The sequence below is a fragment of the Geotrypetes seraphini genome, chromosome 5 (assembly GCF_902459505.1).
Source record: "Geotrypetes seraphini chromosome 5, aGeoSer1.1, whole genome shotgun sequence".
Lineage (NCBI taxonomy): Eukaryota > Metazoa > Chordata > Amphibia > Gymnophiona > Dermophiidae > Geotrypetes > Geotrypetes seraphini.
Window position 1 is genome coordinate 29046965 of NC_047088.1, and position 22519 is coordinate 29069483.

At 42.0% G+C, this 22519-nt stretch overlaps 1 protein-coding gene across 6 annotated transcripts in view; it reads left to right on the forward strand.

Moving 5' to 3' along the window:
- The window catches only part of LOC117361280 (acrosomal protein KIAA1210-like), a 156027-nt gene that overhangs the window by 4031 nt on the left and 129477 nt on the right, over nucleotides 1–22519 (forward strand). The window contains exon 2 of one of the 6 annotated variants that reach the window (XM_033946407.1): nucleotides 2119–2266. The exons of the other annotated variants lie outside the window; for them this stretch is intronic. The gene's annotated coding sequence lies outside the window, so the exon portion shown is untranslated. The remainder of the gene's footprint in view (nucleotides 1–2118; nucleotides 2267–22519) is intronic. 6 annotated transcript variants of the gene reach the window in all.

The window sequence follows — 22519 nt, forward strand, 5'->3', positions numbered from 1 at the left end:
TTAGGTGGGGGCCTTTCTTTGCTAAGAGGGCTACAGAATTGCGAAGGGAGGGGGAATGGGGGTATTTCTGGTAGGGATTGTGGTAAGGGGGTTGTAAGTTTTTTTTTTATTTTTTTAGGTGGGGGGTTTTCTTTGCTAAGTGAGCTACAGAGTTAGGTAGGAAGGGGATGGGGTATTTCTGGTAGGGATTGTGGTAAGGGGGGGTTGTAAGTTTCTCTTTTTTTAGGTGGGGACTTTCAAGTTTATTAAAAAAAATTTTAAACCGCTTAATCAGTTTTCTAAGCAGTGTACAATATAAAATTACATAAAAACCTATTAAAACAAGGGATACTGGATAAAATCCAAGTGTCATAATAAAGCACTGATAAGACGTGTGGACTTACTTCAAACAATAGGAAAGTGGGGAAGAACTACAATCGTTAAAGAAGAGTGCGACATAAAGGGAAAGTACAATAGGTTAGGGTAAAAAGTAACAATTTGATCTAAATTTTGTCCTTAAGAGGACAGTTGTTATCCAAAAGCGTCCTGGAACAAGAATGTTTTTAGTTTTGCTTTAAATTGTTTTAAATCGGACTCATTTCGCAAATGGTTGGGCAACGAATTCCAGAGAGTAGGGGCAGTGGCGGCAAAATTGTTGGAGCGCAACGTATTAATCAATTTTAAAGAAGGTATAACAAGAAGATTCTGAGACGTTGAACGAAGAGATTTTAAAGTATTGTAGGGAATTAAGTCTGTTGATGAACTCTGGTTGGTTATTTAATTTTGTTGTAAATGTTAAAAGTAAGATTTTATAACTGATTCTATGTTCAACTGGTAACTAATCAGAAGGGGTGAGACGTGATCATATTTCTTTGCGCCACAAATGATCTTAATAGCTGTGTTTTGTACAATCTGAAGCCGTCTAATTTCCTTTTTTGTAATGCCCTTATACAGGGCGTTACAGTAGTCTATACAAGAGATTACTAGGGAGTGGATCAGTGTGTTCAAGGTGGCTGGTTCAAGCAACTTAGCAAGGGAACGTATCATCCTGAGTCGATAGAAGCATTTCTGAACGACCGTGCTAATATGAAAATGATAAGAAAATTTACTGTCGAAAGTAACTCCTAAGTGGGCTACAGAGTTGGGTAGGGAGGGGGTTGGGGGTATTTTGGTAGGGATTGTGGTAAGGGGGTTGTAAGTTTCTCTTTTTTTTTAGGTGGGGGGGCTTTCTTTGCTAAGTGGGCTACAGAGTTGGGTAGGGAGGGGGTTGGGGGTATTTCGGGTAGGGATTGTGGTAAGGGGGTTGTAAGTTTCTCTTTTTTTAGGTGGGGACTTTCTTTACTAAGTGGGCTACAGAGTTGGGTAGGGAGGGGGTTGGGGGTATTTTGGGTAGGGATTGTGGTAAGGGGGTTGTAAGTTTCTCTTTTTTTTAGGTGGGGGGGCTTTCTTTACTAAGTGGGCTACAGAGTTGGGTAGGGAGGGGGTTGGGGGTATTTTGGGTAGGGATTGTGGTAAGGGGGTTGTAAGTTTCTCTTTTTTTTTTAGGTGGGGGGGCTTTCTTTGCTAAGTGGGCTACAGAGTTGGGTAGGGAGGGGGTTGGGGGTATTTCGGGTAGGGATTGTGGTAAGGGGGTTGTAAGTTTCTCTTTTTTTTTAGGTGGGGGGGCTTTCTTTGCTAAGTGGGCTACAGAGTTGGGTAGGGAGGGGGTTGGGGGTATTTCGGGTAGGGATTGTGGTAAGGGGGTTGTAAGTTTCTCTTTTTTTAGGTGGGGACTTTCTTTGCTAAGTGGGCTACAGAGTTCTGTAGAGAGGGAGAATGGGGTATTTCTGGCAGGGATTGCAGTAAGGGGGGGAGGGGTAACGATGAAAAGTTAAAACTAACCATATTAGTTTTAGGAAAAAATGCAAGTGTTGTTCTTGGTTGCAGTCTGAGGAGCTGGTGGTGTCCTGGAACTTTCCACTGTAAGAAGATTCAGTTCCTCTTCTCTTTCAGCTGAAGTTGTGGCATAAGGGTGGTGGCCTGGATTTTATGGAGCAGTTATGTCTGAACACTGCTCTTTTATTGTGATGTTTGTCTTTTGATTTATGTTTTCATGACTGTGTTGCATTTTTTTTTTTTTTTGTTTACCACTTTGATTAGCTTGGCCAAGAAAGCGGAGACTAAATTGACTTTAAATTGTACCACGCCTGTGACTTCCTGCTCCTTCCAAAGGGTGTGAGCACTACCACCTCCTTCTGTATCGCCACCCTTGTCCAACCTCAAACCAGAGACCTTCCGCTTGGCAACCGTGAGCCAGGCCAGTCATGCAATATGTTGGTCTAATGTGTACAGAAGTGATTTTACTGACCTGGATTAATCTGAAATCAGAGAATAGCATGTGCTCAATGTTAATACATATGAGAACCCCATCAGGACAAAACTGATGACAATATCCTAGATCTAATCAAGATGTAGTCAGATATTTGCATAATGCATGGTTACCTTATTTTCTGGAAGCAGACATTGCTTTCTCCTATGAGAGAACAGTTACAGCGCTAAATTTCCAAGCAGATTACATAAAGAAAGCCAGATCAAACTTTCTTTGAGCTGACATCATGTTATTAAGTATAATTGTTTTTCCATCATATATTCTAAGATAATTGGTCCTCCAGTTAAGCTAAATATTCTTTGTCATTTGGCCAAAAGATTTTAGCCAAATAATTAGGAATTACTAGATTGAAATTACTGTAAAAGTATATGCTTGAAATTTTCTGGGACAGATTTTATCAAATATGTGGGACAGTTGTCCAAAATGCAATGAGATTGGTGGTGGTGGAGACAGAGACTGTGTCTGATTTCAAGAAAGCCTCTTTGTTTTTTTACTTTGGTATATATCCAGGGCAGGGGGGAGGGGGATTCCTTATGTCATAAATTGATTTTTGAATATTTATAATTGGGATGGGTGAGACGATATCATTATTCAGAATAGATAGATAGGATATGTATAATAATATATGTTTGTGTTATACAGAATGATAATTGTTTGGGTGGATGGGTGGGTGGGTGGGGGGGAATGGATGATTATGAACATGAGAAAAATGAATGTGCTTTTATTGTATTAATATGAGTTGCATTGGCTGTATTGCACTGTCATAGTTTTGAAAATTAATAAAGAATTTTTTTAAAAAAAGAAAGCCTGGGATAGGCACGTTCGGGATCTCTTAGAGAGAGGAAGAGATAATGGTTACTGTGGATGGGCAGACTGGATGGGCCATTTGGCCTTTATTTGCCATCATGTTTCTATTTTGAAAACCTTGAAAATCAATTTATCTAGTTCTTCTGTTGAAATGGGGGTGGGGGAGAAATGTCATGTCATATCATATCTTCAGGATGACGGGTTACATATTGGCAAACCGATTTCTAACTTTGGCCCCTTTTACAAAGCCACGGTAGCGATGTTGCTGCGGTAACCATGGTAGCGATGAGGGAGGAATGTCATCATATATCTGCAGGATGACAGATTACATCTAAGCAGATATTGGCAAACCAATTTCTAACTTTGGGCCTCTTTTTTATAAAGCTACGGTAGCGATGAAGCTACGGTAAATGCACCGAAAACCCTTAAGAATTGAATGGGCTTTGATGCATTTACCGTGGCAGCATCGCTACCATGGCTTTGTAAAAGAGGCCCTTCAGTTGTTATCTGTAGATTCATGAAAAGTTTCTCTACTTTTCAGTTTAAAGTAAGTTGCTAATCGGGAGGCTTTAGGTGATACAACTTTTGTTAACAGCAAATCTGGAGAGGCATCTGTGAGTTTATTATCTGAAAAAGCTTACTTGTGTTTGAAAAATCTCTGTCAAATAAAAATCTTTTTTAATTTGCATTAGCAAATTCATTTTGTATAGCTTTTACTGCATTCCTCCATTTTTGCTTATTGGAATAATTTGGTGCTCCTTTTTACGAAGCTGTGCTAGGCTTTTCTTATTGCCGGCGGCAGCGGTATTAGCTCAGATGCTCATAGAATTTCTATGAGCGTCGGAGCTAATACTGTTGTGGCCAGCGATTTAAAAAAAAAAAAAAAAAAAAAAAGCCTCGCATGGCTTCGTAAAAGGGGGAGTTGATTCCTTATGTCATTTCTGTTCCATTTTTCTGCAATCTTGTTTTAAAATTCTTAAATCAAATGTAAACTATTTATTGGCGATTGTTTAGCTGTTCTGTGTGACCTATCCAGTTTAAGAAATAGTACAATCTCCCTGGTTTAAAAAAGAAGTGAATTTTTAAGAAAGCATTTTAACTAAGCTAAATCTTGTGCCTGTGAAAACTGGAAGTAAGCCAGGTGCTACACATTTAGGGCTCCTTTTACGAAGCCGCGTTAGCGGTTTAATGCACGTAATAGCGTGCGCTAAACTGCCGGACGCGCTAGCCGCTACTGCCTCCTCTTGAGCAGGCGGTAGTTTTTCGGCTAGTGCGTGATTTAAAAGTCACGTGCGCTAAAGCCGCTAACGGAGAAGATAACTTCTATTTTGAAATTCATGTTTGGCTGCATAAATAAATAGTGGTTTATTGAACGACTGTGGAGGAAGGTAGGCATTTCACCCTAGCTAAAATGCCTTTTACATGCAAAATCTTCCACATCGTTCTTTTCTGTGAACCGGGCAGAGGCACAGATCTATGGGTGGTGGAGTACCCCTAGTAGTGAGCGAGCTGGCCTCTTTTCCTGCATTTCATGCCCCAACTCTGCCTTCTCACCCTCTGCCACCACTGCTGCTGTTCCTACCGCTGGAGCCCGTAGGTTTGGCATCTATGGCTATAACAGAGCGGAGGTATTAAAGAGGGTTGCTTCAACCCCACCCAGGAACATCTAAAGTCGCTGATTCCCTTTTAGCTTGGCCCAAGGCTTATGTGGAGCTTGAGATCTAGATTAGCACATCTCCCTCCCCACCCCCTCATGTCTGCAATCACTCATAAGAGCATAAGAAATAGCCTTACTGGGTCAGACCTATGATCCATCTAGCCAGTAGTCTGTCCTCATGATGGGCAAACCCCCCAAGGAGTGGCAACATTCCATTCAGAATCCTAAAGAATAGCAAGATTCCGGAACCCTCAAGAGTAGCAACATTCCGTGCTACCGATCCAGGGCAAGCAGTGGCTTCCCCCATATCTGTCTCAGTAACAGGCTATGAATTTCTCCTCCAGGAAATTGTCCAACCCTTTCTTAAAACCAGCTACGCTATCCGCTCTTACCACAACCTCTGGCAACGCATTCCAGGGTTTATCTGTTCTCTGAGCGAAAAAATATTTCCTCCTATTGGTTTTCCCTGCAACTTCGAATGTCCCCTAGTCTTTGTAATTTTTGACAGAGTAAAAAAATCGATCCTCTTGTACCCATTCTATACCACTCAGGATTTTGTAGACTTCAATCATGTCTCCCCTTTTTCCAAGCTGAAGAGCTTTTTAGCCTTTCCTCATACAAGAGGCGTTCCATCCCTTTTATCATCTTGGTCACTCTTCTTCGAACCTTTTCTAGTTCTGCTATATCTTTCTTAAGATAAGGCGACCAAAATTGAATGCAATACTCAAGGTGAGATTGCATCATGGAGCGGCATTATAACATGCCTAGTCTTGTTAACCATCCCTTTTAAAAAAAATATTCCTAGTATGTTATATGATTTGTTAGTTTTGTTGAGAAAAACACATAACTGTGGAATGTTTGAGCTTAATCTGTGTTCCTCACATCCTGTGCTATCTAAATTTACATGGCTGAGTGTGAGTAATACAGAGTGAAAGAGTCTCTGAAAAAAACAGATAAAAGAATTCCAGAAATGTTCTGATGACATTCCAGCAAGGATATAATTTAAATGACATAGAGCCTGAATATGCAATATAGTCAGGAATTCCTACATTTCTAAATGTACAGAACACTGTCTTTCCAGTGATCCATGGTTGTGATTTAGAGGGGGGTATTTCCCCCTTTAATGTGTGACATTCAGCATTTTCTGGTTACCGTGCATTTCTTTGGCTATTCCGTGAGGAAGGATTTAATGTAACGGGTTTTAGGGGAATTGGATGAGCAGCTTTTCCTAAGGTGTAATCCATTCTGAATGGCAGCCATCCAGGCCCCAGGGAGTAATGTGCTTTAAAACGATGCAATGCAGATGTTTGCTTAGAGCAGAATGGCACTTTTGACCCTAGACAGGAAATGTAGACTCAAGTCTCAGTGTCTCAAGAGATTTTGTGTTCATGCAAGTTTGTGAACATTTTCTAGGCAGCCCAGATTCTTAGTAGGAGGCCTGTCATCCAGATGTGGAATGTTTTCTTAAGAAAATGAGAACACTTAGTTACCTTTTTAGATCAAACTTCTTGTGCTGTTGCTGTGTTTGAATAGTTGTTTGATGGGAAACACATAAAAATATACTCTTTCTTAATAAGATCATGTTAAGGGAATTTTTCAAGTACCTTTCCTATTTCTAATCTTAATGTATATTTTCTGTAAACCGCTTAGAACCTAACGGATGTAGCGGTATATAAGAAATAAATTACAAATTACATTAAAGTTGTGGCACTGTGTGTTTAGGCAAGATCTTGATAATACCCAATACCCAAACATAGCAATTGACCAATCACAAGCACTATATGAGAATGAAATCATCAGGGCTGGCTCTACCATTAAGCAACTGTCTTATAGGTTGGTCTTCCTTCGAGCCTCTAATTTATACAAATGAAGCCTTGCAGTGAGTCTTAGTATATGGCCCTGTATCCGTCTACACCCCGCCCATAGTCCATCGCTGGGTCTCATCATCAAATGTCCTTTTTTTCGTCTTTCTGCAATGATACTATAATGAACCATGGTCTGCCACTTTCTCTCAATAGTGAAAAAAATATGGATTCCTTGGGAGAAAATTGCAGCTTGAAAAGACTCTTATTTGGATCCTCAAGTCAATGCCCCTTTTGTTTGCAGTCTATATTTGTCATTTACTCAGTACCAGAAAAGTGTTAGGATTTTTTTTTTAAACAGTTTAGATAAGGAGTCTGTCTACTAAGGTGCAGTAATGAATTTAGCGTATGTTTAAAAATGAGCACATGTTAAATGCTCTGGGCTACAGGCATTTAACATGTGCAAATTTTTAACCTACGCTAAATTCATTACTGCACTTTAGTAGACAGACTCCCTAAATCTACAATACATGCATCTTTGGTTCTCATCCAGAGGATATCCCTACTTATAGAAGATAACTTTATTCTAAGTCATCAGGCATTGACTTGTTTTCTGCTCTTTCTAATAACATCTAGTGATAGAACTATGATACCTATTTCTTGTTCTCTGGAGCTGATGTATAAAGTTTGCACATTGAGGCATTATTGCATGGGTCTCTAGCAAGCGTCATATGTTATTAATATTTTTCCCTAGCAGCTTTCTCATCCACCTTTGGACTTCCAGCTTCCACTAGTCTATCTGATCATGACAAATTAGGTGCTGCCCAGTAGACTTTCTCCATTTTTAACCGTAGGCAGGGGCCACAGATCCATTTCTCTGATAATATGTATACCTGAACTTAGCCTGTAGATGTCACTGTCTGCTATGGCTGGGACTCCTTTCTTCCTAGCAGCTGAGAAAAGTATCTCCACAGTATCCCCAGTCTCTCGACTTCAGTCTCTTTTTCTATCTTTTACTAACTGCTGTTTCTGGGGTTGGCTTGAACCCATAATCAAGACTTTAAGCGTCAGAGTTCAGATGCTAAAAGGGGAAGAAAAACAACAAACCTCAAGAGGAATGTGTAAACTGTAAAGGGAGATATAGGTACAAGAGACATTTCGTTTTGAGAGACAAAAAAACGGAGAAATGGCAGGCCCATCAAATTTAGGGCTCCTTTTACTAAGCTGCGCTAGCGGTTTTAGCGCGGGCTACAATGCTGCACGCGCTGGATGCTAATGCCTCCATTGAGCTGGCGTTAGTTTTTCCGCGTAGCGTGGGAGTTAGCGCGTGCTAAAAACATTACCGCAGCTTAGTAAAAGGAGCCCTTAGTCTTTCTTAGAACTCTAGCTGCTGTACCAGGGCTGGCTTGAAGACATGCCCCCATTATCATTTACACAAGTCTCTTAAGAGCCAGTGCAGAGCTGGAAACTTTGTGCTTCAATATTGCATATATGACAAAAGGCGCACTAAAGAGCACTCTCCTTTGTGCGCCCTTCTGTGCATATCGGAGAATGCATGGGTTACATCAGTTTGCTTATGGTAACTACATAACTTGTAAATGGAAAACTGAGGATGGTCGTTACTTCTAAACTTCCTCTTCCTTACAGGGGACTGAGGTAGAACTTCCTTTGGGTGCTGCTGAGTCCCTGAAAATGGTTCATAGACAACGACGCGAAAGACAAAGGCGCGCCCAGACAATTGAGCGCAGCGTGGAGGTGTGCGCCGCTCAAAATTACTGTTTGCGCCTCCGCGCTGTGCTCAATTATCTGGGCGCGCCTTTGTCCTGGCGCGCTTTTGACCTGACACCCTGAAAATTCATAATCCTAAGAGTTCTTCTAGAAAATTGAAACCACCACCAGCTCCTAAGCCCAAAGGACACTATAGCAGTCATTTGGATACTGATTCTCTCACCGAAACATGTCATCCCAATAAAATAATTCACTATTGTAAAAAGACAGTAGAAATGAAAAATTCCACTTCTTGAAAACAGTATAAAAACTAGGATGGACAGCCTCACAGCAAGATTTATCTTCCCCCCCCCTTTTTACCAAGCTACAGTAGAGGTTTCTACCACGGCCAGGAGCACTAAATGCTCCGACACTCATTGAATTCCTATCAGCGTTGGAGCATTTAGTGCTCTAGGCCACAGTAGAAACCTCTACCATGACATAGTGAAAGGGGGCTTTAGAGCTATGAAGTCCCTGGTAGCCCCTCTTGCCTTCTAAGACTTAGTATCCTGCATTTACTCAAGTTGTCATTACCGACTCTTCCATTGAATATTTATTTATTTAGCCTGTCCTCCCAAAAGAGCCCAGAACGAGTACAGGATTACATACTCAGTATGGGTCAAAGACAGGATTACATACTCAGTATGGGTCAAAGACAAGGCAGACATGTCATATTTGGATAGCGGGTAATACTACAACCGAGTTACATTAGATACACTAGTTAACAACGCATGCTTTGATATGGAATGAATTGATCTTAATTGATGATGTGGTCAAGAGAGCTGGCGGTACACAATTAGGGATAAAGCCTTGATAAAGCATTGAGTGAAACATGTTGGCGAAGTCATCCCTAGCTAACAACCACTAAGCTAAGTACTTTTAAAGCATATGTTATATTGAATAAGTTATACCTAAAAGGGAAAAGATCCAGTGATGATTAGACACTTAAAAGTTTGAGGCAATGAGATGATTTGAGCCTAAAGTGGTGTTGTTTAGGATCTGTTATGTGAAATATAGTGGGGGAGTGGAGTGTGTGTATATATACTGTATATTGTATATTCACACAAGAAAGGCATTGACTATTAAACACCCCAATTGAAAGATTTTTGCAAGTTAATGTGAATTGATATGGAATTAGGCATATGGCCAACTTATGGAGACTGTTAGAGTTCTTTAAGGCTTGGGTCTTTAAGGAGCTGGATTCGTGAAGCATTTCCCAGCTCCTTGGACTGGTCCTTCTTTCCTGTGCAACAAAGAAAAGTGGGGAGATCCAATGATCCACAGTGAAAATAATCCACCTATGAAAACAAAAAAACTCTGGATACAGATGTTCTGGAGATAATTTATTATACACTGACATAAAAACATGAAAATTCAATTTAAAAAGTACAATGATAAAAAATACAGTGATAAAAATCCAACCGGCAGAATTGGACTGAAAACAGACTATTGTCTTTAAACATGTGAGCAAAGAACACCGCAGACAAGCTGAAGTAGCAAAAAAAAAAAAAAAAATGCTATCGATTCTTTCTCTGTGGGAGAAGTTGAGATTTCTTCTAGGTGAGTAGGTGTTCCTTTAAATGTGGCTCTGATATTTGCGATCTTATTTTTGAAGAATGTGGCTAATAAGGTGGCTGAGGGAGGGGGGAGTTGTTATTGATCAGATATGGTGTGGTGTCTGTGAGTTCTTATAGTAACTGGAATAGCTTTTTTGTGTCTTGGGATCTTTCTCCTATTTGCTTTGTGTAGTATGTCTTTCTTTTTTTTTTTTCAGCTTTTGTTTTTATTTTTGGTATAGTGTTCTCCATGCTGTTTTTGTGGAATCTTGGCTACTTTTTCTCCATTTTCTTTCTAGTTGTCTGCATTGTCTTTTGAGTTGTTGAACCATTTGTCTGATTTTCTATGGATTCTGGTTTTGGATTGTTCTGGGGCTAGTTCATCTAGGGTTGCTATACTTAGAAGGCTCCATTGTGATGTGAAGTCTTTGGGGTTGTAGTCTTGGATTATGGTGTCTGTTTTTGTCCAGAATTTGGTGGGGTTGATGTGTTGATGTGAGTTGCAAGTTATTTTTTGTGTAATTGGTTTGCTTTTGGTCCAGTTGATTTGAAGGAGTACATATAATGGTCAGACCATAGGGATCGGTACCAGTATCTATTTGATGTGTGGATTTCTGGTTGAGTGGGCTTTTGGGACATGTAGGCTGCAATGTCGAGTTGGTGTCCTTTTTCATGTGTGGCTTGAGGGTCTAGTATCTTGTATTTTAGAGCCTCGAGGTATGCTAGTAAGTTTTCAACTTGTTTGTGGGATTGGTTTTCGAGATGGAGGTTGAGGTCTACTAGAATTAAGTTGTAGGTTGTCGTTAGTGAGTTTCGGTAAATGAAATCTTCGAATTTTGGTTTTGCTGTGTTCCAGTTTCCTGGAGTTATGTAGCAGAGCATGCATGTTAGTGTTCCTTTGAGTGATGTGCTTGAGAGTTGACATGCTAGTAGATCCATGTATGGGGTGGTTGTTTTGTCTTGTATTTTTAGGTCTAAGGTGGTTTTGGCTATGGACGTTTGGTAACCCTACCTTTTCGTAAGGTCTGGGGAATTTGGGTTGGTGCACTTTTGAAGTGAGTCGAGGGAAGAGGTGGGTTTTTATTGCTGTCCTAACGTTTAGTAGACCTGCTAATGATCTTATGTGGGTGGGTAGTTTTGTTCTTATTTTGGACTCCTGAATCCTTTGAGCTTATCCTCTTCTTCTTCCCTTTTATACCAGTAAAAAATGCATAAATAATCATTTAGAACAAGGGAAGCATGCTATGAAATAAAATCTTTTTGCAAATATAGCGCGATTATTCTGCGACTACTTTAAGGATATCTATGGTAAGTGGGACTCGGGGACAGGGCCTCCCATTCGGGATTATTTGGAGGATTCCGGCCTTCCTAGATTGCTGTGCAGTCTTTGAATGCACCAATCACTATTAAAGAATTACAGAAAGCCATTCAGACCCAAAGGAATTATTCGGCCCCAGGGCCTGATGGCTTTACGGCCAAATTTTATAAATTACTAGCTCCCCAGATTGGGTCCCCATTATGTGAATACTATGCTCGGGTAGTTGAGGATGGACGATTACCGGAAGCAGCCAATGAGGCCTTAATCACCTTATTATTGAAACCCGGGAGGAAGGAAACGGCTCCTGAATCCTATAGACCAATCTCACTTCTGGATGTGGATATAAAAATTTTGTCAAAAATACTCGCAGATCGATTAGCGCTCCTCCTTCCCACTATCATTGCCCCGGATCAAGTGGGTTTTATGAGAGATAGACAGGCAATCCATAATGTCCGAAAGGCGATACTAACTCTGGCACATACGCAGGCTCAGAACATACCAATGTTGTTACTTAGTTTAGATGCCGCACAAGCCTTCGACCAAGTAGACTTGACATATTTATTTGAGGTGCTTGATTACATTGGATTGCATGGTTGGTATGCTCGGGCGATACAGACTTTATACATGAATCTGTGGGCACGTCTCCTGGTTAATGACGTAATCACTGACTCATTCCTCATCGAGAGAGGCACTAGGCAGCGCTGTCCCCTGTCCCCTTTGTTATTTTTACTTTATTTGGAACCTTTCCTTCGCACTGTTTCTCAGGATGGGGATATTTTTGGAGTAGATTTTTCTGGGATGCCTGTGAAGGTTTTAGCTTTCGCAGACGATCTGTTATTCACATTAACTAGACCGAGTCACTCCATTCCCCATCTATTACAAGCTCTGGAGGAATTCCGATTTTATTCGGGGTTCACCTTAAATTATAGGAAATCCACTGCTTTGGCTAGCCCACTCGCCCTTCAACAGTCTTGGGTGGGGAAGTTTCCTTTAACGTGGGCTACGACCTCTATCAAATATGTTACAATGACTTCAAAATTGGTCCATATTTCCCCTTTCAGTGGCGGGAAGGGTAGCCCTGTATATATAATATGGTGCTTTTTCCCAAATGGTTGTACCAATTCCAGGTACTTCCTTTATTGTTATCCCATACCCATAATGTCCAGCTTGCCAAGGGATTACAACGTTTTATATGGGGGGGACGTCGCCCTTGCATGACACTTCCTCGAATGTGCATCTCTAGGGAAAGGGAAAGATATGGTTTATTGAATATTCGCTGGTATGCTTTGGCCTGCCAGATGCGACACATTAATGATTGGTTTAAAGCAGTGGTCTCAAACTCGCAGCCCGGGGGCCACATGCAGCCCGCCAGGTATTATTTTGAGGCCCTCGGTATGTTTATCATAATCACAAAAGTAAAATAAAACAGTTTCTTGAACATGTCTCTTTAGCTATAAATTACAATATTATTAAGACTTAGCCAAAAGGAAAGATTTATAAACTATAAAGAGTTTTACCTCTTGCAAAATTGTCATTTCTTTAATAAGACATTAACTATTTTTTCTGAGGCCCTCCAAGTATCTACAAATCCAAAATGCGGCCCTGCAAAGGGTTTGAGTTTGAGACCTCTGGTTTAGAGGCACTTCCCACTTTTCAGCAACTTCAATAGAACTGTCATTATTGGTTCCCTACCATATTAGTTATATGTTACATGTTACTGACCCGTCACTCCGCCTGGTGGTAGCAAATTATCCCATTTTTGCTCCAGCTCGGCGGACGTAGCGGTGGATTTGTAAAAGTGCTACACTGTCTTCTGTGGTGTCTCTGTATTTACCTATTCAGGGCAATGGTGCATTTTTGCCGGGCCTGCAAAATGCTTCATTTCAACGATGGGCTGTGAAGGGCCTCCGATATTTATTTCAGTTATATTCGGAGGATGGAATCTTGGTTTCCTTTCCAACTTTATGTCGTACGTTTGACTTACCAGCTACAGACATATTTGCTTATTACCAGATATGACATTATGTGCAGTCTTTGCCAGTCGAACACTGGAGTACAGTCGTGAAGCACTTTCTGAGCTATTTAGTCTATCAGCTCAGAGGATCCCTCTTAAATTTCATTTACTGGGACTCCGGGATTGCCAAGCGGGACCTAATCTGGACATTTTGGCGGCCGCTTGGGCGGAAGAACTGCAGTGCTCTTTGACAGCTCAACAGATACAACAGGTGCTGAAAACCATCAAGAGAGTGTCTGCCAATGTTACTCACTGGGAACTACAATTGAAGGTGGTGCTGCGGCTTTACATTTTCCCTGAAAGGGCAGCTCGGATGGGCATCACTTTCACTCATCATTGCCCCAAGTGCACACAGGCTCATGCTTCATTGGGACACATGCTTTGGACTTGTCCTTTGATTCTCCAGTTCTGGCGTGATCTGAGCAACTATATTACATCCCTCTGGGGAAGAAGTTGGTCTCCTCTGCCCAGAGCTTTATTTGGCTATTATACTATTCCTGCACCGAAATTGAAAGGAATGACAGCTTTTGTAGTGCGGACTGTGCTTCTGGGAAAGAAAGCCAAATTGACAAACTGGATATCACAGGATTCACCGACTTATAGTCAGTGGAGAACTATGATGATAGTGCAAGCCTCTTTGGAGCGGAGACAGGCTGGTGACCTTGACCTGGGCCCAGGTCGCCGCTTTTGTCAGATTTGGGAACATTTTTGGATGGACCTTACACCTCAGGCCTGTGGACGCATGCTGAACTTGTGAGGGGGGGTCGCACGCCACTTATCAGAATGTTGGTTATTGCTACTGTTGGTGGGAGGGTGTGGGTGGAGGGAGGGTGCGGGTTTGAGTAGTGCACATGTAAGAGTCTCTGGATTACACTGCTATGATCTTTTACTTGCACCTTTTCTTGTACCTTTTCTTGAAAACTTTAATAAAAACATTTAAACATTAAAAAATCTTTTTGCAATGTTTATAGCCTGGTTGAAGATCCAGGAGTTCATGAAGGGACTGTGCTCGGTGGAGTTTTGTTCTGCAGCCCTGGAGTAGTAAGCTGGGGGAAAAAGGTGTGTTAGGATCATGTTTTCTTCTGGTGGAGACCACTGAACATAGAGATGTTTGTCTACACACTGTGGGTGAACCACATCTGGAATCCTGGTACCAAAACTCTTGCATCTCATTCACCGAGACAGCTTCCATAATATTGCTCTGTACTTTTAATACAAACTTTGCTTAGACTTTGCCTTACAGATTTTTCAAACAAAGATCCCACACAGTCCTTTGGTATATAAAATAGTGACTCCACTAATATTTTTGCAGGAAATACCAGACTGTATCAAACTGTAACTGGCACCTCCCACAGAATCCCACAAAAATGTTGTCTCCTTAGAGCTAGGGCCTAACACATATCTTCAGGCAATCTGGTACTTCAGATATGCACCAACTCTTAACTCTCCTAAGCACTCTAAGATTGAGAGGAGGTAGATTATCTATTATCCAGATGGTAAAAAAAAAAAAAAAGTTTTAAGAAAATTAAATCCTTAGCCTGCTCCATGACTAGGAAGTTGGGTCTCTTCTGTTTTCAACACTGACTCATCTGATGATTCTAGGACTTTCTTTTCCCCACCCCAGCAGCTGGAGCTCTGCTGGTACTGGATGCACAGCCCAGATCTCCTTGAATCTTGTTCTTATTTTAGTTTGTAGTAGGATCAGCCCCTGCAGTCTTTAGGAGGGTGGGATAGCTAGTCATCTAAGCTGCAGAATCCCAGGCTGTGCAGTGCCTCCTCATGTGACCACAGCCACTCCTGCTCCCTGGACTCCTTAGGAGGATAGAGGGCACCAGACTCCTGATTTCAGGCTCCTACATACGTGCACCCAGAATTGAGAAAGGATGACTCCTGCCCAGTGACCGATAGGCACATCCTCCCAAGTTCCTCATACTGTTGGGATGAGTCTGTGAGGAGCAGGGATACTCTCTTTCTGTACATAGAGGGAGAAAGAGAGATGGCATTGGGGAGAGGAGATAAATACTGGACCTATACATAAAGGTGAAAAGAGATACTGACAGATCTAGAGAATGATGGAAGAGAGAGTGAGAGATGATGAATCAGTGTAAGGATGTGAGGGGGTAGATGCTGGCTTCAGGTTGGGTAGGTGCAGAAGAATGGGATAAACTGGACAAGGGACAGTTTGCCAATGATTGTTGTCTCTTTCCTACCAGCGATATAGCTATAGAGGGGCCCCCCTCCAAATTTCAGCACCATTGCTATGGATTTTGCCTAGACAGGTGAGGAACAGTGGCATAGCATGACTTTCAAAAATGTTTATATGGAGGAAGGAGGGGGATTGGTGATAATTTTCATGGGCTACTACCACTTTGCCCCTCCCCTGTCATATGTAAAAATAGAGCAAGTGCCAAGGGGGTGGGGCAGTGACCCATAGAAAATGCTGATTGCTGCCAGTATTTGGAAGTTTCTGGCCAACAGAGGAGGAGTTCTGTTGGCAGAGCTTGGAGATCCTACTAGCTCAAGTGTTTAATGGTTTGAGTTGGGGGTCATGGGAGAAGACATATTTTGTGCCACCCCTACTTTGATCTTGGGGCTTCCTCCCCCCTCCCCCCATTTTTTAAAGGTCTGGTTCTGCCAGTTTCTTACCATGTGGCATTTTGCATGTGACATTTGCACGTGCCTTTACTTAATAAAGCTTATAAAAACTAGAAAAAATCATATATAATATGTGGTAACATTTGGAGCCATGAATTCCCTGCTGTCCTCTTTGCTGTCTAGAATAACAATATTACCTTTTGAGTGCCCCGTGCATGCAGAGTCAGCCATAGAGTAATATTCTGTGTCTCATACCAGCATTCTGGTCCAGTGTGGTACTTTAAGCATGCAAAGTAGAAATATCTGTAACCCTGTGAGAACTGCTGAATAGATTTGTCGACTATGATAGGCATGTTTTGAGAACTTAACCTTATGCAGTAGAAAGTCTGTAACTCAGCCCAAAACTTTGGTTTCTAGTGTAAAAACTAAATGTTTTGTGGTGCAATGCTTTAGTTCTGGATGACAGCTAGAGGGTGGAGCAAGAAGATTTTGCATGGAAGCGTTCCAGAGTTTGATTTTTTTTTTAATCACTTTCGCTTTAAAATGCAACGTGTTACTGATTGTGGCGTGGCTGCATCTTAAAAGTTGTGATTTTCATTGTTATTCTTTTCGGTTTCTTCTCTAGTTCAAAATCTGTTTGCTAAATTATTTTTAAGAAATTAGCATAACATAACATAAAATTTCTTAACCGCATTACCTTTGAGTTCTATGTGGTTTACAAAAGATTAACTAAAAATATTGCAAATAAATAATAAAGAGCCCCAAAATGTTGAGAACAAGTAAGTTTTCAGTAGTTTTCTAAACTGAAAATAAGAAGCTGAAGAAAGTAACAAAACCCCCCTTTTTTTTTTCAAAACCATGGAAGCAGTTTTTAGCGCAGGCCGGTATGCTGAATGCTCTGCGCTGCTCCCAACCTTCATAGAGTTGGGAGCAGTGCAGAGCATTCAGCGCACCAGCCGGTGCTAAAAACCACTTTCACAGTTTTGTAAAAGGGGGGGGGGGGTAGATTTGAAATCCTTATTAGAGAATGACACGGGGAAAAAATTTATCACTGTTCCCACCCCATTCCGATGAGCTTGTCTCCATCCTTTCTCCATCCTTGCCCCATCCCTGCAAGCTCGATCCCTGTCCCCGCCCTGCAAACTGTCAGATCCCATCCGCACAAGCCTCAAATAGTTAGGATTTTATACTGAACTTATTTTATTAAAGTATAAAAAGAGACTATTCTGTACAATTGTCATTTTATAAACACAAATAATACAGAACAGGGATCAACAAAACCCCTGTCTCCCCTCCCTTTCACAAATATCCCCTCCACTATTGTGAAAACTGAACAAACCAAATTACTACAGAATGCTACATAGAAAAATCAAGCTAACAGAATACTTCAGTCACACATGGCAGGGATAGTGTTAGGGGAGAGGAACTAGGACAACTGTCCCCTGGTCTGAGAGAGAACCCTAAGCCAGCTGGAAGCTAAAGAAGCACAGCCTGGGCTTTGCGGTCCCCAGTTATGTCTAATACCAGCTCTAGCAGGATACATATTTCAAATCTGAAATATTCTAATCACAAAATATAAAATAATTTTTTTTTCCTACCTTTTGTTGTCTGGTAATTTTATTCTCAGGTTTTGGGTTCCTTCTGTCTTCATCGTTGCATGGCTGGCTCCTGAAGGTAAAATAGGCACAAGAGGAGCTTGGGAGGAGATGCCGAGTCTGACACGGATGCAATTTTTTTTAACCACAGGAGCAAGACTTTTCACCGCTCCCATGGGGCGGTAAAAGGTCTTGTCCCCGTTCCTGTGGGGCGGTGAAAGGTCTTGTCCCCGTTCCTGCAGTAAACCAGTTGTAAATGTCTCCATGCCTATGGATTTACTGTGGTGACCACAGATTTACCGTGGTAAACGGTCCCCGTGTCATTCTCTAATCCTTATCCCATATTGCAGCCTGATAGGAATGCATGCGATCATGATATCTTTTAAGTATACAACCCTTCACCATAGGGAAAATCAACAAGGCTTTAGAGCAGTGTATCTCAAACTGTGTGCCTCCTGAGATTTCAGGTGTGCCGCGGTACACTGGGGAGGAGGAGAGGCACCGGCACCAGCTGATTGCCTACAGGACGCGCCTCTCGTGGCCAGAGGCACGTCCTGTAGGCAATCAGTGGGCGCAAGCTGATTGCCTACAGGACGTTCTCTCTGGCCCTCTTCCGGTCTGGCACCCCCTGGCATCTTGGAGCCCGCCTGGAGGGCCTGCACACATACGCGGACATTGACATGATGATGTCATACATGCGCATGATGTCATCACAGCGATAGCCATGCACTTCCAGGTGCCTCGAGCCACGGCCACTACCTTTAGTGTGGTGTGGCTCAAGAAAAGTTTGTGGGACACTGCTGCTTTAGAGCTTTGAGAGTGTTTTTAAATGGTAAAACAGAATAAATCAATCATATAAGCAGAACAATCAAATACAAACTGAATACAAAAAATATACATTATTTGTTTTGAAGTATTTTTCTGCTTTATCTTCTTACTTCAGATAATTTTTTTTCATGTATTTGTCACTGATGCCATGGTTTAGGTGTGCTTGTTAGTTTCTGTCTGTTACTAGCCATCGATCATGAGTGCCTCCAAAGATTCTAGCTTGCCTCAGTATTTATGTTCATAACCTACCCACACCCCTATCCTATCCCTTCATGTTGTCCTTTGTTGAGCGCTTTAGGATAAAACAAATATTCCCAGACTTCAAGAAAGGCAAATTTATTCCACTCATTATTCATTCAAGCAGTGGATTCTTCAGAATAGTTTCCACAGTCAGTTCCTGCTTCAGCCTCCTTGTGATTACTTCTGATTTAAAAATATGTGAGGTAGTTGTTTATAATAACTTGCCAAGGCAGTTCTGGGGATGATTGAGGCACTGTTTAAACATGTCTTCTTATGTGCTTCACAGCTCTGTAGAGGTTGAGAAGCTTGAGGATTTGCGGGTATGAAAGACTGAAGGGTTTGTCTATCTGCTGATCATCTAACACAGAGGTTCTCAACATGCGGTACGCATACCCCAGGGGGTACGTGCACCATTTTCGGGGGGGGTACGGGACGCAGCGCTATAAGTCTCCCACCCTCCTGGGACTATCTTCCTTTTGTCACCATTGTTTTCTCTCTCCAGCACTACTGGACTAGCAGTGGCAGCTCACAGTGCTTTTAACACAGCTGCTGCTAGCGTTACTATAGTGATTCCATCAGGCAGCCTCGGGGTCTTTGCTAGGCTGGCCTGCCTCCGATGATGCAACTTCCTGTTTTCTCAGAAGCGGCCGGCCTAGCAAAGGGCCCCGAGATTGCTTCATGGCCCTAACCCTTTAGTCTCCCTCCCAACCCCACAATCCCCAGGTTTCGAGCCTACTGAGGTACCTGGTGGTCCAGCAGGGATCTTTGTGGCAGGAGTGCATCCCTCTTGCTCCTGCCTCCTTGTGGCTGCCTTCTAAAAAAAAAAAAAAAGCTAACGTGATCTCCCGCAACTGTTCACAGCATTTCCACTAGTCCCGCGAGCTGGCACGAGAGGTTGCAACAGCCATTGTAGAAAGCAACTGCAAAGAGACAGGCATGAGAGGGCTGTGTCCTGCCACAAAGACTCCCGCTGGACCAACAGGTACCTCTGTAGGCCTGGGATGGGGAATCGTGGGTTTGGGAGGAAGATTAAAGGGTTAGTGCCTGGAGAGGCGAAAGAACCTTGACTATGGGTTGAGGGGCGAGGGAGGGAGGGATGACAGGTGCAGAGACCTGTGAGGGGTTGGAGGTGAGAGAGATGTCAGATCAGTGGAAGGGGAAGGGAAGATGCAAGCCCAGGAAATGGAAGGGAAGGAGGGGGAGAGAGATGCCAGACTAGGAAGGGGGGAAAGGAAGGAGAGAGATGTCAGCCCATGGAAATGGGGAGGGAAGGAGAGAGAGATGCCATACCATGGGAGATGAAGGGGAGGGAAGGAGAGAGAGATGGCATACTATGGGAGAGGAGAGAGATGGGAAGGGAAGACATGGAAAAGTAGATTTTGAGAAGAAAGCAGAAAAATGGAAAAAAGCTGAATGTTAAAAGTTAATGCCAAAGATGGATGCAGACTAAGTCAACAATATTCAGGGAAAAAGGTATAAAAAAAATACCTCAATTATAAAAATGAAAAAAATAGGGAGTGAAAAAGTTTGTGTAATCCCTGGATATGCAATAGTAATGATTTGACAATGCTATATATATGTAAAGAACAGCTCAGAGATATGGAGGGGCTTTTACAGAAGGCAAAACCCCTCGTATACCACCTCACCACCTAATCATTGCTGTATCTTCCATACTTTGAAGCATAAATCGTGCCAGTTTGTGCCAAATGAATATCAAATCAGTGTGAGCAAATAAAAAAATTAAAGTTGCTTAACTTAAAGCTTGGTTTCAACGTGCACACGTTTCATGCTCCTGCTTCAGGAAACCAAACAGCTTAAAATTCAGCCGCACTCATCAGAATGTGCTGGGCGGCAATGGGTACTTTAAATCTTCGATGTGGCTTGAACGTTCAAAAAGACGCTTCCACAGGTTTCTGGATGCAGGGCAGAAAGTGAAGAAGGAGAGAAAAACAGTCAGTGGATATGAAGGCCCTGGAAACAGCAGAAGGAAGTGCAACCAGAGACTGGGAAAGGATGATTAGAAAAATAAAATCACCAGACAACAAAGGTAGGGAAAATGATTTTATGTGTCTGTTTTGAGCATTTATACCTGCTGTCTATATTATGCACTATGGTCTCCTTTTACAAAGGTGCGCTAGTGTTTTTAGCGCGCGCCACCCGAAAAACTACCGCCTGCTCGAGAGGAGGCAGTAGCGGCTAGCACGCGTGGCATTTTAGCGTGCGCTATTCTGCACGTTAAAGCCCTAACGCACCTTTGTAAAAGGAGCCCTATATGTGTCTTATTTTTCTTTACTTGTTACTGGGGTGACATTGCATATTTTAAAGTCATCTGCCTTGACCTGTTTGAAAAAAACCCCAGAATATAAATAATAATATTTCTCTGCGTACGGAGTGCTTTGTGCAATTTTAATTTTGTGGTTACCATTATGTATTGTTAATAAGATTATATTGTGTGTATATTAAAACTGAATGGAAGAAATTGCATTACAATTAGTACTATTATGGGGTCTAGAGTAGAGCTTGGGCAGATCTGGGGCGGAGCTTGGGCAGGGGTACTCAGTTGATATTTATTAGACGTAGGGGGTACTTGGCATGAAGACGTTGAGAAACAGGCCTTTGCTGACATTGGTTTAGACCAGGGATAGGCAATTCCAGTCCTCAAGAGCCAAAGCCAGGTCAGATTTTCAGGATATCCACAATGAATACACATGAGAAGGATTTGCATTCTCAAGGAGGCAGTGCATGCAAATCCATCTCGTACATATTCATATTGGGAGATCCTGAAAACCTGACCTGGCTCTGGCTCTCGAGGACCGGAATTGCCTACCCCTGGTTTAGGCCATCGGAAAATGCTAACGCCTATCAATGTAAGGCTGCCAATTGGTTGTCCTCCTCCATCAGGTGTCACGTTTTGAGGGAGCCCCAGCTCCAAGACTTAACATTTAGAACCATGCTTCTGGCTTAAGTTTCCATGTACTGCATAGCCAGATAGTTAAGTTTAATTATCAATCTTGATCAACTCAATTACATCCCTCCCAGAAGATTCCTGTAAAAATGAATACCTATTATACTTTTAATGTTGGACTTAACAGTAAAAGGTTTTTTGAATATTAAATGTTATTTATCCAATCAGTCCATTTTTAAAGACCAAGCTGTTGAAGCAAGTTGTTCAGGCCACAATACTACCTCATTTATTTTAGACTAATGTAATAGTGTGGGTTTATTATCTAAACATTTCAGTTTAGACTACAAATCCCGAGAGCTAAGCAGATTTATGGAGGTGGCACGGGTTATTCCATTTCAAAATTGTCTATGATGGCTTTCAGTGAAGAAAATGATTGCCATTTAAGCTACAGTTATTGACTCATTTGATCTCTGTGTATCCCCAAAAGATATCTGCAGACTTGAGCAAAACTACGTCCGAGATGAAAACCAAGGGGAGCCTTGTCCTCCAGTAGCCATCTTGTGGAATGCCCTTCCATTGGAGATTGGACCACAAACTGCATGGGCAGTGACATTATAGAAGGGACATCCAACTCAGAATATGGATGTCCAAGTCTGTATGTCACACGAGGCTATTCAGTTCTCATCTGTTTTAAAACAGGATCTGATCTGCCTGTTCTAAAATACATGAGAAATGGATGTCCAGGTGCTGGCTACATCCAGCCTGAACATCCCGCATGAACTCCTATATTGTAGCACCTTTACAGAAACTCATATAAATTGCTCTGAATTGACTCCCCAGTCATTAGTAGCGGTATAGAAGCTTTCAATAAACAACAAACATTTTACAAATTGAAATGTCCAAACTATGAATGGACACAAAGTCTATTCTCCCATGGATGTCTAATGGTTAGCGTAGTCGGCTGAGAACCAAGGTAGGGAGCCAAAGGTGGCTGGTTCAAATTCCAGTCCAACTAGTTGTAATTTTCTTTTTTGTTGTGAGCCTTCCGGGGATAGAAAAATACCCATTGTGACTTCTCTTACTCAATC